Below are 18,758 nucleotides of genomic sequence, written 5' to 3'. Positions count from 1 at the left end.
CCTAGAAAAAAAAGATTGGTATCTTAGTCCGAACTTAATTATTCAATAAGGAAATTCCGGTTAATGAAAAAGAATAGTACAATATTCTCACATAGGTAAATGCTTCTACTTGTTGATTTAAAAGGAGGACTCTGCAACAACTCCAACAGATCCTTAGGAGTCCATTGACCTCGCGATCGTCCACCACCAAAAAAGTTTTCGGGTCCCGGTCCCTACACTAACTAGAGTCAAGTTGGGCAACAAGCTCCCAACAATCCAAAAACAATGTGTCCTCACATTTGGTCTGATCACAACAATAGTGAATAAATAAAACCTAGTAGCACATAGACACATGCCATACTTCTTGAAATTAACCTTCCAACTCACCCCGTGTGCATTTTGGGAAGTTATATTAAAATTTTAAACGGGTTGAGGAATTTCAGAATTTAACAATCCTACCTCAGGCAAGTATGAGGCCAATCGTTGTTCTAAAGGAAGTGTCCCAATCAACGGCAAGAAACGCTCCTCCCATAATAGCCACAAAAGTTGCAATTAGGTGCCCAGCAATTGCTCCGCTAGCCACACCCCAAGGAGACTATACAACACCTACAGCGATTGTTGCAGACATAGACCGGTCCCCTCATTCAGCAAAGAACACAAGGTTGAAAGACTTCCATATGATTTCAAGTGGATTTGTTAGCCACTTTGCCATCTTTTTTTTCACAAGTTCCTCAGCTTCAACATATTCTCCAAGTTCAGGGCTTTTCTCATCAACCTTAACGACATTCGTCGGCAGATCCCACACGGTTTTTAATGATTTGAGACCAAAGAACATAAGAAGAGTTACTGCAGCATATTCACCAAGAGGTAAATTTATCTGAAACTGTGCAGGAACTGAATGAAATATTCTTCCAATTACCACGGACAAGATAGTCATAAGCGAGAGAGCGCCCATAGACCCCAACAAGACCAGCCCTTTCTCATACTGCATAGCTAACAATGCGGCAATAAAAAATGTCTTGGCCCCGATTTCAGAAACAAAAATCAATGTGAATGCGGGTGTGAAACCTGACTTTGCAATTGCTTCTAAGATTGCTGAAGGACTCCCTTTTGCAAAAGCAATCAGCGAAAATGCTAGAGCATATCCAAGTAATACAATAACTATGGAAACAAAATATGGAACTTGTATTACTGCTTAATTGAAGGAAGAAGGCTCGATTGGTCGGTTTGAAGTTGGAGGCTGGATTGAAATAGAAGACAGATGAAGAGCATAACCAGTTTTCTCGGTTTGTTTTTGGGTTGGGCTATTTTTGGTGTAAGAAAAGAGTCAAGAGGTTTTTTATTTTCTATTTTTTGTTTAAGGGCAGCTAGTCTAGCAAGCCAAGCATGCGCATGTTTCATTTCTGTTTAACCTAATTTTTTTTACATGGTCTTTTTCTAACTAATTAATTTAATTAAGAAGAGATATGTTAATAATAACATTTTTGGAAGTCACATTATAAGTGATTTTGAAAACTTGGCAAAGTCACTTTTAAAGTGATGTTGAATACATAGATATTACATCATTTTATAAGTGACATGGTGAGTGACAACACCTTTAAAGTGATGTTGAACACATAGATATTACATCACTTTATAAGTGACATGGCCGAAATAAGTAAAAAGTGTTATTACATCACTATCACGACATCACTTATTAAAATGATGTTGTATAACTATATTACATCAGTTTCTAAAATAAGTGATGATATTAAAAAAAATGTGATAATTATTACATCACATGCTAAGAAAAGTGATGTCATAGTTTTTAGATGACATCACTCCGCTGAAAGTGATGTAAAATTAGTGATGTCATATGTTATATTTGTTGTAGTGAAAGAAGGCAATAAACAGAGTTGATAGTCCAATGTATAAGAGTTAAATATAATTAAATTGATATTCATGTGTGAAGTGTACCTAGCTAGGTGTGGACCAGAAGTACTCATGATTCATGAATCAGTACACTTGAAGAAAAGCGCAAGTACTATACTAAAATGGGAATTTATATAACCACTTTAACCAACTCCAAGATTTGCAGGAACAGTAACCAGTCCAAACAAACTGGCATTTTGAACCCAACCCAAAATTGACCCTTTAATTAATTCTTATCCTCTAGCTTTATCAGCAGTGAAAACATGGAAATTGAATCACAAAAGCAAAATTTCTTTTGAGAAGAAATATTATGAAAATATTAGGCTATTGGCCGAGTACTTTTACCAAGTGGAGCAGAGATGATGGATAAAATGGTCAGAAGACAATAGAAATTTGTGTTCCTTGATCCTTCTTGGTATTTTTCGTGTTCAAGATCCAGCCTCATGAAATTTTTGAATGATAGCCTTCTCATTGTCTTCTATTTAGGAAAAGAATTTTGGTGGACTTGAATAAAGATATGTCAGTGGTGAAACAGTGATGAAGTATATGTGGTTGTGTCACGCCCCGAGACCCAACACACCTCCTGAGGACGAGGAGTGAATCTCGAGGCGTCGCTATCCCGATTCTAACGAAATTTCGGCAGAGTCTCCTTTGTTTAATCGACGTTTCGTATACTCAAAACCTGTCATAAACCCTGGACATCGCATAATTCATCCTTAACAACAACCATATACATAAATCCTAACTTTATACACAACAGTGATGTCCATATACATATCCAAAATGTTTAAGATTAACTACACTCCAATACATCGAGTATTACATCCAAAATGAGCGAAGCTCTCCTATACAACCAAAAGAAAAGAGCTATGCTCTCTATATACAACAAAAGAAAAAACTAGACTATCTCTATACAACCCAAAATATGAACTTGACTCTATCCCTCGTCAAGCATGGGGGAAACCACCTAAATCCCCATAACCATCATCCTCGGTGGTAGGAAATGTCTCCTCTACAACGGGCTCAGCTTAAATGTTAATGTAGAATGAGCAAAACAACTATGCCCAGTAGAAACGTACATAACCAATAAATAGTTTACTTATAAAAACATTTAAAACATGCAGGGTTTCCATAAAAGTATTCAAATATCGTGACTATATATATATATATATATCACTAACTAGCAGAAATCATTTCGACATGCTTCATTGATATACAAAATAGAGTTTTTCGCAATCATCATACAACTATTGTGGCCACTGCATCCTATTAGAATGGTGAGGGTACGACTCGTACTCAGCCCCAGTCATAGGCATATCTCGGTTCAGTACTTTCCAGTGTGAACCATGCACCGTTGTTTTTCTGATTTTATCAGCAGGGAGATGAAATGCCGTTGTTGTGTTCGTACACACAAAATCCCCAAAGCTTTTAGGGCTTAGGTGGGCCCTGTGACCACGACCCCCATACAGGCTGTCACCTAACTTACGGTGGTCAACCGTTCGACGATCGCAGACGCTTTCGGGATCGACACACATCCGTAGACTAAACTCTCACTCCTCGCGGCGTCTAAACCTCATCGAGGTAACATGTAACCTCACACAAGCTAAGCACCATCTGGCGTGACCGCATTACAAAGCATGGTTATCTAGAAAAGTAGAAAAGGAATTCCCGGACTACATCCAGTGATGCATTCCTTTAAAGGTGGCCCACTACCTCGAAAGGTGTACACCACAGTTGGAATCCTAGAGCGAACTGCCGTCTCCGGAAATGCGACAACAGTTCCTTCTTTATAGGAATTCACAATTCCTTTTCTAAATCCCCTCATGATAAGCATATATATATATATATATATATATATACTCGGTTTACCGGTCATTTCCAAATACTATATACATATTTAGTTTTTCTTTTAAAACTGTTGGTTCTGTATGTGTGGGTTCCTGGATTTCCAACAATCGAGTAAATGCAACCTATGACTCCCAAACGGGCCAGTCATAGTAAATGACAACCGATGATTCCCAAACGGCGAATCATCGTAAATAACAATAAATTATATCCATGGAACAATCCAGAACCTCACACATATTTACAAACAACCGGGTAATCCTTACCCACAATACAAAATCCATCTCTCTGTCTCCTTACTGAGACAAGAGACGAGAGCCCTTCCCAAAACCAGTTTTTGCTCTTTTAACACAAGAAATTAATCCCCCGCTACCCAAATTTCGCAAACTCATTTTTCACACGAAAGCTATCCGTATATTTAGTTTATATCGCGGGAAAATACAAATGCAAAACATGAATACCATATATACATGCATGGTTGATACGCAAACTATCTCTTAACAATTTAAACAAATCAAATCATGCATGAAAATAAGCATGCTATATATTGGTATGTAGGTTCCTACCTTAGCAAGCTCCATTCTCCTCAAGCCCACTTAATCGAATCGAGCCCGCTTAATCGAATCCACTCTTTTTACCCCTATAACATCATATACATACACGTCGACTATTAGAAGTTATCGAACGACCGAGAATTTTTATCTAACGTAAGTCGAGAAGAATCTCGACGCTAAGAATTTGGTTTCAGGTATCTTTTTTCTCTAACTGCAGTTAACAGAGCTACAGGCCATTTCTAGCATTGTAACTCTGATAGGGCTCGGTAGTCCATTTACAGCCACTGTAGGACCTTATGCTAACACCAATTATATCTATCAATTCTACTAACGATTATGATTTTTTCCAACTCTAACTACAAACAAATTCCACTCTTCAATTCACCTTAAATCTATTAAAATCAAGTGTGGGCTCCTTATCATTTAGTCACTAATCAACCTGATTTTTAAACAAAGTATAAAACCAACATGAACTTCTCCAAATAGAGTGAATACATAGAATTTCTTACCAAGGCAATAAAAATCTCTTCTTAGTTGTCTTCTCCACCAATTTCGCTAAGCCATATCTCCCCAAATAGCTACTGCCGAAATTAGAAACCACCCCATTCCATTATTTTCATTAATACATCACAAGCTATCGAAATTGGGTTTAAACTAACAAATTGAGAATAAACTAACTCACCTTTCCCGCTGATATGCTGGAATTTCAAGGAAATTCGAATTCTCCCACTTCAGTTTAGTGTTTCTAGGGATTGGGTGTTTGAATTTTGGGTTTGGATCGATTGAATTTGGGCAAATTGACTCTCTCTCTCTTAGGGTTTAAGTGGTTGCAAAATTGGGGAAAAATTTGGGTTTGTGTTTTTTTTTTTTTTTTTTTTTTCTTGTTTAGCTAATTAGGCCCAAGCCCAATATGACCAAATTAGGCTTAAGGTCCTAATTAACTTCTAACCACCCACTAATTCGACTTAGCGTCTTAATTATTTTTTCGGCCCAACCAGCTTAATTAATTTCTTACATTCTATCCCACCGCAGGCTATAACAATAACCTACTCATGTGTATAAGCTGTTAACTCGTGCCAGCTTCGAACGCAGAAAGTCGCTAACCGACATTTTTGTCAAATTTTCGTATGTGAGTTGCTTACCTAACGTGGCTTATGAGTCGGAGTTAAGTTTCATTAAGTTGTGTAACCCCGACCGACCAATTACATAAATGTCCCTAGGTTTGCTATGAAATTTATGAAAATACCCTTAACGAGAATTTGAGTCTTTACAAGTTGGTTAGATAAAGATATGTCGATTGAGGGCTTGACGGACAGTGCCTGCCTAAGGTGGTAGTCTAGCCCAATGTTACGGCAGATTAAATCAATTTTTCTTTGTTAGTATTCTTTGTAAATGGTGTGCTACTGGTAAGCTTTCGTATAATTTGCTAAGGTGAAGTAAAGTATTCTCATGCATGGTAGACTAAAAGATCTGTATTCTAGATGTTTAATATTACTACTTGAATTCACTTTGTGCTACTTGCTTTAATTAAAGGAGAACTAAAATTGTGGATCAATGTATACTTGTTCTATGTATCCCTAGGAGTTAATTGGTAGTGCACACACCAATTAAGTAGTTAGTTAATTCTATTTATAGCTATTCCTTTAATATCATAGACTTAGCTAGAATTTCGAGAATACTAGTGCTGCTTGCTACCTAGGCCAGCTGCGCTGGACCGACTTAGATCGTACTTTTGATGTAGTTGGAGTCAAGTTTAGGATTCAACGACTTACACAAAAGCCTTAGTGCTCTGTGTCTATATTCAAGGTTTGATTGTGTATTATGTTTGTATCAAATTGATAGATTACACAATGTGTTTGTTCAACCCCCCACATGTCTAATTTTGCAGAATGTCTCGGCCAATTCAGATAGAGTGGATGAATGAATTGGACAGATTTGGAGATGTGTACAAACAAGGGGTGGCTGATTTCATTCAATTTGTGACTGTGAACAACCGCAGCTTGACCACGTGTCCTTGTCCTTGTAGAGAATGTCGAAATGGAAAAAGCTTTGTGTTTGGTACAATCTCTAGACATTTGATTAGGTACGGGATGGATAAGAATTATCGTGTATGGGTTTTACATGGTGAGAACCCATGTACGGATCCGTGGTGGAGCCGATGATTGAAGAAAAAACACCGAAATTTTGAAGGGCTTGGGATGGGAAATTTTGTTGATGCTTCTTATGTAATTAAATCATTAGTGTTTCTCTCTTGCAGATATCCCACAAGTACGGTTTGATATATGTGATCACAAAACTTGGACTTCTATTTGTTTACAATTTGGAGATCGCTACCGCAGCTTTTACGTAAATCGAATCATCCAGATCCTATATTTTTGACATTAGAGGCATCATCGGTAGGAGGATTTTATCTTCGTTAATCGGCCGAGGGCAGGTGTTACTTGCCATCGCTAACGAGGTAACAATAGTGCCTTTTGTCAGTGGTCAAGTATGTTTTATAAGCTTACCTGTTATGCTATAAAAGGCAATTGGAAGATTGTATAAATGGATGTTATCGATGATATTATAGCTAAACAACACGGAGCTTTCTTTGTTAATCTTGCTAAAAGAGGAAATCTTCCGGAGATGAAAACTTGGTAGGTGGATACGTTTGAGTAACCTTTGTATATGATTTTTTAATTATCCAAGAATCTAGGGTTTGCAGACCTTTATATAGTGTCTAAAGTACAATCCCTTTTTTGGCTAAGAAGTACGTAGAACTTCTGTTGGCATCATTTGTGAGAAGTGTGTCCACCTTCTCACATGGGAGAAATGATATAGGTATTATAATGGTAGCACACGTTTAATTTAATATTTAGCTAAGTGTTCAACTAGATATTTCATAAGAAAACACAAAAGTAACAAAGAAACCAAGATTTTAACTGTCCGAATAAGTGATTCACAGTGATCATGGTCATGAATGTTGTATGTCACATGCTATATATTTTCTTTGGGCATCACAGTTTACATGTTCTTCATCTTTTTCATCGTCGGGTTGTCCAACGGTTCCAAGAATTGTTCTCTCGGACAAAAGTACAAAGGAAGTCTGCTGAACTTGCTGCAGAATCCCCGCAGGGACTCTTTCGAACTCTTGACACAGTTGCAATGTTTCAGGTACAGCTATTTTGGATGTGAATATATTGTGATTCTCGAATTTTCTTACTGGTATCATCATTTTGGATGTATCTTAAGATATGTACTTTTAATTCCATATGATGTCCTACAAAATAACTCAGGTGTCCAATTTCTTATTTCTGCGAGTTATTATAGCTTCACAGAGAGAGCTACATCGCTAAAAAAAATCTTAAATTAAAGGAGTAGGTATCATAAAAAAAAAGTGTTTTTGAATTTAGGGAAACTCTTGTAGGTATCCTAGGATTTATTTGTTATCTTATTCTTTGTTGTCCACAAGTATCTTAATCTTGTTATCTTAATACTTGTTATCATTACATTTTAGACCAAATTTGCATTCTTAGTTATCTTGTTGAAAGAAATTTTCTGGTTCTTGGCACATTCAAGTTACGTTACGGTGAGTGGTGAAGTCCAAATTTATGTAGATAGAGACTTACATTTGATTTATGCGAGTGAAGCTTTTAATGTACAGTACATCGTCTGTTCGTCTATTTTGTTGGCCTTCAAGATGAATGTGCATATTTTGCACAGTTGAACTGAAGAACCTTTATTGATTTATGAACCATAATTAGAATTGGCCCAACGTTTTTGCTATAAATCAACACTAATTTGCACTACCATTTGGATTCTATGGATCTGTTTTTATGTTATGCACATTTACTTTCTTTTTCTTTCTTCTTTTCATCCAAGTCATGAGTCCTTGGATATGCCTAGATTTCACGGATCTGAACTTCCGAAGTATTGCAGCACCTGTGTGGTGGTCAAATGAGCTAAGGCTACTAGTACTATTATTTTGGTGTAAATTTTATGAGACCTTGGTATTCTTGTAGAAACTTGAGTATAAGCGAAGGGTGGATAATCTAAATGAATGTTTGACAAGCATTGATATATTTTTTAGGTTCTCTTAAATATATGTTATCTTAGTTGAAGGCATCTGGGTTGAAATGTTTTTGGTGTTCTTTGGTGTTCGGTGTTTTTGGTGTTTAGGGAAATATGAGAAATTTTTATTTTTTTATTTGCAACCCATCAGCAACGGTTCATAACCGTTACAAATTTAAAAGCGTTGCTAGGAAACAGTATAAATAAGTGTTACAAATAATATTTGCAACGCTTAAAAACTGTTGGAAAGTTTTTCTCGCAATGGTTAATAACCGTTGGAAATTTTTGTTTGCAACACTTATTAACCATTGCAAAAATTTCCAACACTTTACCCATGCCATATTTGCAATGCTTAAAAAGCGTTGCGAAAATTATTAGCAACGGTTTTTTGCCGTTGCAAATAGCTTGTTATGGTGTAGTGAAATGAGTGATTTATTATACTAATCTTGTTTCGCAGAGTGCGATTGCATTGACCATATGCAACAAAGCCTTAAATCAATAGGAATTCCCTAGTGGGTGAACTTAAGTCTCTTGAGAGTTTTTCAGAGAAGATACTCGCAAACTTCTTCTATCTAGTACAAAGGGTCTTGTCTCCTTATTTATTCTCAGAAGTCTATACATCTCATTAACGGGGAATAAGGACAAGCTCCTTTGAACTTAGAATAACATATGTACAGTAATTAAATCATCTAAAGATAAATGCGCAAACATGAGCAATGAAATGCAAAAACAGAGTCGTTTCCAAAACTTTTGGAAAGCGTCCTTAAGGTGGGTTCTCACAGGGATGTGTTAAAACACAAACTCTCTGATAGATTCACTCAAGTTTCGTTCTCTCAAATGCAGTGGGCATTTATATTCCTCACATACAGGAATGACGACCAAAGAAAACTGGAGTCGATTGATCACACTTGCCACTAACTATTACACCATCCTATTTTTTTATTTTTTATTTTTTGATTGGTAAGCCTGTTTTAAAATGAGATCAGTAACTATTTGATTAAAGCCCCAGAACTCTAGTATCATCACCCAAAGGTTTTACCTACTTTGCTAGTCGACACCATCTTATTCTTAATCGAGCTAGAGGTCTTTTATTAAGAGTTACGGGGCTAGGGTGATGGTTTAGAAAGAAAAAAGAAGAGAAAAACAAAATCTGATAAGTTGAGAATGGGGTCTTCAAGATACTTGTAACTAGAGAAGAGCCTTGTTTTGTTCTTTGTTTCCGAATTGTGATTCATTCTTTAGCCCTTTGGCTTTGTAACTCCATATGATTTTGATTTTTGGGAGTTTTGATTTTGCTTTTGTTTCTTTTTGCTTTGTTTTTTATATCGACTCATTTTAATTTTGAACTTTTGAAAGATTCGATTTCTGAGTCCTTTGATTTTTTATTATTTTTTATTTATTTATTTAGTTTTGGTTTTTTATGGGTCTTTCTTTTCTTTTCTTTATTTTCTTTTTGAGGCAACTAACTGATATGTTTTTGTACAAGGTCTTCTCTTATCTTTTTCTGGTATTCATCCAATTCTCAACTCGTCAGCTGGGTAAACTTTTTATTGTGTGTTGTAACGGGTCAGGAATTGATGGTGAATAATAAAAAGGCTTTTAGAAAATTGTGAAGGCTCAAAAGGGGTAACTAGAGAAAAACTATCTTTTTGAGTTTTGAACGTTTATTTGGCTATATCGATAAAAAAAAAATGGCCTAAATTCTCTCATAGGATATGGCGTGGTTATCAAGCAAGTAGATGTGTGGTTTTTCTATCCGGATATCTTTTGTGTCATCACTCAATAAACTATAGATAAGGCTTTTGGTTAGATTCTTACAGGATATGAAACTTCACTGTTCTAACCTTGGTTTCAGAAACTTACTGCTATATACAATCAAATGTTTATACATGCCATTTATGAAAAGATGCAGAAACTATTGTATGTATATTAGTCTAAGTTCGAAGAACGAATCCTTACTATGCTGCTATAATGAGACTTCTAGACTATTTATTCATCATGGAAAAAGGAAACAAGACTTATATTAGTTCTAAACAAAACAAAAATGGTCTTTTTCGAAAAAAAATTTAAGAAAGAAAGAAATATAATACTATATCTAATATTAGAAATGCATAGTTTTTGCAAAATATTACTATACCACCCCCAAATAGAAATATATTTTGTCCTCAAAGTATGAAGAGATAAGAAAAAAGATTACCATAGAAACATGAGCAAAAATAGCGATATACTTGTACTTTGTTCTTCGTGATGAAAATATACCACCCCCAAATAAGTTTGGGGTGTGGGTTAGAACAAGAAAGACATGGTTTATTGTATTAGGAAACTACATAGTTATTCTACTATAAAATTTTTGGGTTTTTGTATTTTTGAAAACACATATGTAATGCATAAAAGAAAAATGGAAATGATGTATTTGTATTATCTTCTAACATGTATATTGATAGGGTTATATACTAAAAGCATTACTTTTGTATTAACTCTAATTCTTTATATTTTGAATAAAAATTATATAGGCAAATGTTATGCATATTATATATGTTATTAGTTATATGCATGCATCTAATACTTTATGTTGTAGATGATATGGTGTGTGGTGATACACAGAAGATCATATCATCAGTACCTTATAAAGTATAAGTAAACGTTCACAACCTAGATGGATTTGGACAAACCATTGTTACGGTTGTAGTATAATCTGACATTAGTCTATCTTGACTACAGGATTACATTGGTACACTTTGTGTGTATTGAACAGGACCAAGTGAAGTTGTTTCTCTTTATACTGACTATATAAGAGAACAAACACCTCTGTTATTATGGATGTTTGTCCTCTTAATCCAGATATAATAACGGGCACTTACGTGCATTATATATTGCTTTAAATCATCAATTAGTGAGATTCATTTGTGAATCAACAAACTCGATAGATTGGATAATGACATTGTATGTAAGGTGTGTTGTTGATTATAGAAGGAATTTGTGACCAGCAAGAAGTCGGGTTGATAATGTCCCCTTGAGGAGCTCATAAGGATTGTCATCTAAACCCTGCAGGTGGATTTAATCAAACATGACAATGAGGTTGAGTGGTACTACTCAAGGACATAAGAAGTTGATTAATGTAGTTGTCTGTAACTTGACTTAATCAATGGGCATTCTATATCTTAACACGGGGAGATCAACGAGCATATAATATGGAGCCCATAAACGTAATACACGTAATTTGGGATTAGGGCGGTAGTGCAACAATGGCCTTTAGTGGAATAAGTCATTTGTTGACGGACTTGGGCCGTGTGTTCTGGGCAAACATGGGAGGCCCAAGCCCGTCAGGAGACCTAACCCTAATTTCTCCTCATGGTCCCTATTTTAGCCTATATAAAGAAACCCGTTTCTCTTGGCCAAAATTAAATCAAGTGATTGCTCAAAAGAGGCCTAGTGAGAAGGAAAGGGTTGGTAGATCGTTGCCCACTTAACGTCCATTCCAAGGATATGAATACAACAGAAGATCAAGAGGTTGCTGATTCGTAGAGCTTGGATTCTCAGAGTTATCACAGTTGATCAAAGGTATGATTCTAAACCAAATCATGAGAACCCTTTATTTCGCTGCGTATGGGTTTTCGCGGTTTATAGTAAATCATTACATGAAACCATAATGATTCCTATAATTGGTATCGAAGCATGTAGATCTGTTGATAGATATAGAACTACTCTAACTTGGTTTTGCAGGCATCTAGATCAACTGTTATGGTCAGAATGTATGAAAAGTGATCGTTTTTGTTTTTATGAAAAGTGGTCGGTTTTACAGTTTTTGTTTATTGGTGGATGTAATTTAAATCATGATATGTATCATGTTGTCTATTTTTTTTTATCCATGATGTAATCTACTGTAAGATCAAAAGATCAAAAGATCAAAAGTTGGATAGGTCGAGATCTTAAGCAGTGTTCTTATTTATGAGCTGGTTGGGCTGGTGCTTTAAAAGCTGGTAGTAGCCAAAGGCATGGCCAGCGAAGCAAAAGCCGTCTGGAAGTCGTTATAGGCATGCGCCGCTTGGCGCCTTTGTAGAGAGCATAAAAAGAGAAGTAAGCGCTTTAACAATTTAAAGAGAGAAATGTCTTTTTCTCTACAAGATGAAAACTGTTTGCTATTCGGGGGTCTATGAAGTGATTTCGTGAGGTGTTCAGTGAAGGAAACAGGCCACGATTTCTAAAAAAAAAAGCGGGGCGGTGCCCCGAACCCCACCAGACTTTGCGAAGGCAACTAAAAGATTTATTTATTTATTAATTTATTTATTTATTTATGTAAAAATCTGTTGGATTAGATTTGGGATATGTGGGCCTGGTTTCTGGGCCCGAGTCTGTGTTAGGCTTGGGTTTCAAACCCAAGTATATAATCACATTGTTCTAGAGAATAGGGTTTTTAGAGAATAAAATAATAAAAATGGAGGCAGAGATAAAAGCTGGATTTCTAGAGGGTTGGAGCACGACGATTCAGAGTATGATGAATTTGTCGAGCTGTTAATAAGGTGAGTAGTTATTTTTACTATTTCACTAAATCTACAGTTTTTCATGTATCAGTGTATACAAGCATTTTCTTTGTCTAAGGTTTCTGTCTGTTATTACTACTCCATTTCCTGTTTTTATTTGGCGTTTTGTTGTATTTGGTAAATTCGGTTGGAGTGTTTAAACTGTTGAAACTCTTAAGTGATGGTTCATGAGGCGCGAGCCCCAAACCATCACCCTTTCCTTTTTACTGTCGAACTGGGATAAGGAGGTGGTGTGGATTGTTTTATTTTGAACTGGGGTATGGTGTTAGTGGTTGATATTGTTGGTTGTTGGTGTATGGGTAAAGTGTATTGGTGATTTGGTGGTGGAGGAAGGGTGTTGTCGAAGCCTCGAATCCGGCGTTAATGGCGGCACGCCCAGACATACTCCAGTAAACTAATATAAACTGTTTTTGGTTGATTTTGGTTGGTTGATTTATAATGGGTTGAAGGGGGTGTGTTTGAGTGGGTGAGGGCGGTTGAATAGGGGCCGTTGGAAGCTTGAAACAAGCGTTTATGGTGGCGGGAATTATTTCCAGATCTAGTTTGGTGAAGTTTGGATTTAAGGATTTGAGGTTTTTGTTTTTATTAATGTTGTTTGGTTTTTATGGGGATTACAATCGGTGGCTTAAGAGAGGAGGACGAGTGGTGGCCGGACTTGAGGAGCTGGTGGAGGAAGAAGAACTGCTGACCGGCTGGGCCTGGGGCTTGGGCTTGAGGCTTGGGTCCGGTTTTGTTTTAAGTGGTTGGGCCATTTTTCTATATGTTTTGTTTTGGGCCAGTTTCTATTTTTGTCTTGGGCCGAATTCCATTTGTGTTTTGAGCCAGTTCAGTTTAAGTTTTTGGGCCAGTTTCTAATATTGTTTGGGGCCAGTCCATAGGACTTAATAGAGATCCAAATGGGTCTTTCAATATTTAGACTTTTGGGTTATAAGGTTTCGGCTTGACTAGTTGGGTCGGAACCATTACCTTAGTCATGAGCCCTTGAGCCATGCACTTTGACCTTAGCCATGAACCATGGCTATGACCTTGAACCTGTTGAACATAGAAATGACAGTTTGACTTCGACCAAGATGTGTTGACTTTAACTTTGACTTTGACCGTTGACCATTGACTGTGGAATGTTGACTTTTTCCAGTTTTTCACATGTTTAAGAATATGGACAAATGTAGTAATAAAATATTATCGAAATTGTATAACCTTGTTTGTCATTATCTAATTAAGTTTTGACGTGAGTAGTGCAATATAATATTGGCACGTAACTAGAGGAGAATTCTGATAATAAGAATTTGATATATATGTTTTTATGAGTATTAAATTATATATGGACTTAGATTTATGGACTTTAGTATTGGGGTTTGATTGTGGACTGTGGACTGTGGACTGTGGACTGTTTAATTGTGCTACGTTTTATGTTGTAAATTGTATGGACAAATCAAATGCTAAAATGCTGTGGAAGCTTGTATAAATTTGGTTGTCGTTATCTAAAAATGATTTGACGTTGATATTGTGTATATTTTGACCGCGGATGAGATAGAAACTTTAGGAGATATAATATTCCTAAAACGCTATAAAAATGTATGCGATACGTTTGAAGCAATTGTGACGTTATATAATATGTTGGGATATATATATTAAATGCAATAGTTTTGGAGAAATAAATGTATAAACACTCCATTATTATATATGTGAGATGCTACTAGGAGGTAGTAGAGTATTGGTGGATATTTTCCATGGGAGTGTGGCGTGGTGCAATAATACATTGGCATGTGAAAGAATGAAAGTGGTTATGAGATATAATTGAGATATTTATAAATATTGTGGCTTAGTGCAATAAGGTATTTGACCTGCACGGGATATAATGGTATTATTACGAGTCATAAATGTATGACACCTGAATAAATTACGTAACGAAAATCCTAGAACCTAGCTACCACAACTCATGTGATTTGCCCTGTGTGGTGTGCAGTAATGGATTGGCTTTGAATCTGAATGGCCCTTCCGGGCGTAAGTAATGTGATTGGCCCTTTCGGCGTTTTGATAAAATTTGAATGGCCTTTCTGACGTAGCCGAATAGTGGCTTGATTATTCCGTTCGTAAAATAGAACGCGTGATATTTTATGCCGAATAGTGGCAGTACTTACATAATGGCTTCCGTGTGAGGGTTACCTGGTGTGCGGCATCCCGCTTAGGGTAGTTTCGCACGGAGTGGTTCATTATATAAGGGGAGGCATGCGGATGTACATGTTCGGCGTTGGGAAGCGATTGTGGTAGCCAGGGAAACTAGGTAAGACATAGATACGACGTGATTTTATGGACACACAAAGAAAGCCATAATTAATATAATTATGGTAATATGTTGGTTAATAATATATCTTTAGATAGATGATTGTATATGATTTTGGAGAAGGGTGGGTCAAACTAATTACTGGTGCAGGGACGACCCACTCTGTAATTGAGCATGAAATGCGGTACGGATATAATATGCTTGGTTGGTTATTTGTTTAGTTATAATCTAAGGCGCCTCGAGGGAGGAACTACATGCCTTATTTATTATGCGTATGGTTTGTTGTGTGGTTAGTGAGAAGTTAAGGCGCCTTAGTGGAGGAACTACCTGCCTTAATTATTGTACTTAAAGATGTCGTATTAGTTGTTGGAAGTTAAGGCGCCTCGGTGGAGGAACTAACTGCCTTATGGATTGTGTATGTATATGTATAAATATATGTTGTATTCTAGAGCTACTCACACCAGCATTTTTATAATGCTGACCCGATTTGTATGTTTGCTTATCGGGTGTGTTCATTAAATGAACATAGTTGATAAGTCTTGACAGGTTTAGTGTTGAAGAAGATTGGTTGCTGCTTGTGGTTTGCGTTAGCGTCGCATTTCAAGATAGGCTTTGTTTTCCTTTGAGGTGATATAGATTTTTAGTTGAGATAAGGTTATTTGCATTTTCATTTGTTAATTTTTGTAATGAAAAGGACTTTTGTTTAAGTTGAAATTTTTATTGGTTTTTAATTATCCGCATATTTAAACTGTTATGGGTTTTTGGGAGTTGAGAGTGCATCACACCTCGAAGATCGAAGAGTCGGGAACAAATATTGTTTTTCCGAATTCTGTCGAAATTCGGGGTGTGACACACCGTCTCCATTACTTGTTTGTTGGTAATGTAATTATACTTGCGCGTCGGTTTTAGTGTCTTCCTCCATATCGGATTAGTCTAATTACGGATCACCAGAACAAACTTCTAAAGGACAACTATATGAAGTTATTAATGTATGGATTCACTTCTCCATCTAGAGGGATTCATTAGAAAATAGTGGACTTAGTGTTGAGTAATGGTATACACTTAGATGCAAGTAATGGTATCCTCCCTATCGGAGTCATTGCTATTATTTGTAGGACCGAAGAAAGGTCAACAGATTAGTTTTATTTGTCTAGATGGCATGTGTCCACTCTAACAAGTGGTGTGTTGTTAAGTTGACGAGAAGTAGAACTAATAGGAAAAACCTCTCTACACGAATGTAGAATGGTAAACATCCACACTATCGTGGCTTACTACTTCTCGGTGTGTAAGGTGCTGACGGGTTAATTAATTAATTTTTAAGTTAACTCCAAAAGTATTTCCACGAATGTAGAATGGTAAACGTCCACACTATCGTGGCTTACTACTTCTCGGTGTGTAGGGTACTATGACGGGTTGATTAATTAATTAATTTTTGTTATTAACTCAAAAAGTTTTTGCCTTACATAATAGTTAATTTTATGTGATTCTCAGGTTTTCAAAATGGTTACTTTCAACCCACTATCAACTATTCTTAAAGAAAACAAACTCCTTGGCCCTAATTACATAGACTGGAAATGCAACTTAGATATCGTGTTGACTGCTGAAGAGTACAAATTTGTACTCAATGAGGAATTCCCACCTAAGCCTAAAAATGATGCTGGAGAAGAGGAGAAAGGAACATATAAGAAGTGGATCAGGGCAGATGAGATGTCGCGGTGTTACATTCTAGCATCTATGTCAGGTGTGCTGCAACATCAGCATTAGGCCATGACCACGGCTTATGATATGATGATCAATCTCACAGAACTCTTCAGACACCAAAATAGGGCTGCTAGGCAAACTGCCATGAAAAACTTGATGATCACAACTATGGCTAAAGGGACTCCTGTAAGGGATCATATACTCAGGATGATGGCTTATCTGAATGAGTTGGAGATCTTTGGAGCTGATATCGATGCAGAAACGCAGGTCGATATCATTCTCATGACGCTGCCTGAGAGATTTGAACCGTTCCGCCTTAACTACAACATGAACAAAAGGTTGTATTCTTTGGCGGAACTTATGACGAACCGGTCGGTGAGAGTCTCTTTAAGCAGAGTTATGTTCATGTTTATGCTACTGAGAAGGTTTCTACTTCTACGCCTAATGGCGGTAAGAAGAAGAATAATGTTCAGAAGCATATGAATATGGCAAAGAAGGGCATGGAACCTCAAGGAGCTGTGAAAAAGCCTAAGAGCAAGTGCTTCAAGTGCAAGCAGTTAGCACACTGGAAGCCAGATTGTCCTCTTCTCAACCAAGAGAATAATGGAGGTATGTCTCATGCACTAGTCGTTTAACATGTTTAGCGGTGTTATCTACCAGTACCTGGTATGTAGACACGAAAGCCACTAACCATGTCTGCATTTCATTGCAGAGGTTCCAGGAAACCAGAAAACTTAGTGCTGGAGAGATTACCATATCTTGGGGGGATGCTACGATAGTAGTAGCTATTGCAGTGGAAGATGTTTATTTATCTTTTGGTAGAAATAAGACTATGGTGTTAAAGAATTGTCTTTATGTGCCTAATTTTAGAAAGAACTTGATTTCAGTTTCTATGTTAATTAAGGATGGGTATTCTGTTTCTTTTAAATGACAAGATCGTTATTAAGAAAAATAAATATTTTATCTGTTCTGGTGCATTAGAAGGCAATTTATACATCATTAATCTTATTACACCCACAGTGCATTAAATTATTACCCCGAGTAGTATTATTCTAGAGGAGAGACATTAAACTCCTTCAGTACCAATAGTACAAGAACAGGAACCACAACGTGGCACTAATGACGTACAAGAATAAGAGGTGTTTCGTCATAGTGGGAGGGTTGTTAGACAACCTGACAGGTGGATTGGTTTGGGAATGTCTTCAAACATAACCACTGATAACCAAGATCCTGATCCCTGGACCTACAATGAAGCACTCCAAGATAGAGATGTAGAATCTTGACAAAAGGCAATGAATTCTGAGATGGAATCTATGGATTCTAATCAGGTCTGGGAGCTTGTAGAGCCACCCAATGGTGTTAAACCTATTAGATGCAAGTGGGTCTATAAAATGGATATCAAGACAGCTTTCCTTAATGGAAGTCTTGAGGAAACCATCTATATATGAAGCAACCAAAAGGATTCATTGAAAAAGGTCAAGAGCATCTTGTTTGTACAAGAAATTTGATGGAAACGTAGTGGTATTTCTTGTGCTTTATGTAGATGACATCTTACTCATTGGAAATAATGTGAAAGTGTTGTTAGACATAAGGGTATGGTTATCAAAGAAATTTGATATGAAGGACTTGGGAGAAGCGGGTCACGTCCTTGGGATCAAAATTATAAGAGATCGCAAGAAAAGGATGTTGTGCTTATCTCAGGCTACCTATATTGATACTGTGTTGACTCGTTTTAACATGCAAAACTCCAAGAAAGGTTTCTTGCCTTTCAGGCATGGAGTTCCTCTATCAAAGGATATGTGTCCCAAGACACCAAAAGAGATAGAGGACATAAAAGCGGTTCCTTATGCTTCGATTGTAGGAAGCTTAATATACGTCATGTTATGCACGAGG

General features: G+C 36.7%; 1 pseudogene; it reads right to left on the bottom strand.

The window, feature by feature from the left end:
- Window positions 1-413: 413 nt before the first annotated feature.
- Window positions 414-6,737, bottom strand: LOC147479577 (protein PAM71-homolog, chloroplastic-like; annotated as a pseudogene).
- Between the last annotated feature and the right edge of the window lie 12,021 nt (window positions 6,738-18,758).

Source organism: Coptis chinensis, chromosome 8 (assembly GCF_015680905.1).
Source record: "Coptis chinensis isolate HL-2020 chromosome 8, ASM1568090v1, whole genome shotgun sequence".
In the NCBI taxonomy this organism is placed as follows: domain Eukaryota; kingdom Viridiplantae; phylum Streptophyta; class Magnoliopsida; order Ranunculales; family Ranunculaceae; genus Coptis; species Coptis chinensis.
This window is presented reverse-complemented; position numbering and strand designations above follow the sequence as displayed.